The sequence below is a fragment of the Cyprinodon variegatus genome, unplaced genomic scaffold (assembly GCF_000732505.1).
Source record: "Cyprinodon variegatus isolate N-32 unplaced genomic scaffold, C_variegatus-1.0 Scaffold5305, whole genome shotgun sequence".
In the NCBI taxonomy this organism is placed as follows: Eukaryota; Metazoa; Chordata; class Actinopteri; order Cyprinodontiformes; family Cyprinodontidae; genus Cyprinodon; species Cyprinodon variegatus.
This window is the reverse complement of record NW_015155758.1, coordinates 1-1,593: the sequence shown is the minus strand read 5'-3', so window position 1 is coordinate 1,593 and position 1,593 is coordinate 1. Positions and strand designations below refer to the sequence as shown.

The following is a 1,593-nucleotide window of genomic DNA, read 5'->3' as shown; positions in this document are numbered from 1 at the left end:
AATACTTAAACTGACAATGCCCACGTGCATGGCAGTTGGATGTTGTAATACATTGGGTAAAAGTAAAACAAAATTTGCTATTTCACCTTTCCAATTCATAATCCACCACACGTTCGTCATTGGATTGCCAACTTAAAAAGGGAGAATTTGCCATCGGACTTCTGGCCAGAGAAAAAACACATCATTAAGATCCACTAACATACTTTCCCACTGAGTAGAGCTGAAACACCATTCATGTTAGCGTAGAGTACTAAAGCTCTACATCAAGCAACCAGTTGATGACACATCATGAATTCCCTGACCGGGAATCAAACCCAGGCCACAGCAATGAAAGCGCTGAATCCTTACCATTAGACCATCAGGGACATGTTGTCGACATTTTAAGTAGGGTTTTCACATGATGTCTGTTAATCAACAATGTGATGTGAAGCTTGGCAATATGCTCCTCAAGTTAGACGTCTGTCTGTCTTCATCACACTAAATTAGAGACAGTTTAACCGTATGTATTCAAGTAAAGTATGAGATGATTGTGCAGTTGCATAATACCAACGGCAGTTTAATCCGTAACTCATCTGCTCGTCATCATCATGGATAATAGCGCATTGTGACCAACACCAGATACAGCACTGGGACTTGCTCAACAGCCGATACTGCACCATGATGTCATAAACCGGTAGGTGGTAGTAGGGCTCTTTGACAAACATGGATGTCTTCTGTAAAGCATATTCAAATGAAATTACTCTTAATTAAAAACACTTATCATTTATTAAAAAGTATGTTATAATTTCATACTTAAGAGTATTTTCAGAAGGTTGTATTCTAAATGTTACCTGATTTTTCCTTTAAAAAAGGTAACAAAGTCGCTCATAAGTAAGATAAGACACTTATTACAGTTTAAGTGCCTGGTAAAATTATACTATAGCTTAGTTTATACATATTTAAATTGCTATAATACAGTATAGGGAAGTATCTACTACATATTTGAACATGTTTTTTTCTACAGAAGAAATTCGTAAGCTAAAATATCTGTGAAGATTCTCAGTCATCCAAGTCATGATCAAGGTTGAAAAGTTAATTTTAAGCAACTGGACGTCAAGTTCTCTAGAAAACGTTTCACATCTCATCCAAGAGGCTTCCTTATTTCTAACTGATGGTGGGGAGCACTGAGACTAGTATACTGTAGGTGTAGCAAAGAATTAGAGGAAAAACAAAAGGTTTGGCCTAACGAATTGGTCATTGAGGTCACCCGGGGGTGTTACTGGTTGTTAGGGGGTTCTAAAGGATTACACCACCCAGAAGAGTCACCTCTCACCTGCCCTCACCTGACTCCCATTTCAATGAGGCATGTGACCGAAACCACTCTGACAACGGAGTTAACATCCTGTCAGAACCGAACAACGGAACTGATGACAAAACACATCCATTTGTTGGCAAGAGCAGAAGGTGGAATGTAAACAGTGGCACAAACAACACTGCTGAACCCCCAGGGTAAATATGATTAAAACTAATTGCCAACAGTTCAATATCTGCAAGAGATAGAACTTCTCATTAACATCTCCTTATTGACACAATCTGTTGTTCACAACCACTGTC

The 1,593-nt window shown here is 38.7% G+C and overlaps 1 non-coding gene across 1 annotated transcript; it reads right to left on the bottom strand.

Annotated features, from left to right (window-relative positions):
- Positions 1-293: 293 nt before the first annotated feature.
- Positions 294-365, bottom strand: trnae-uuc. The gene has a single exon. It is a non-coding gene; the product is annotated as a tRNA-Glu (tRNA).
- Between the last annotated feature and the right edge of the window lie 1,228 nt (positions 366-1,593).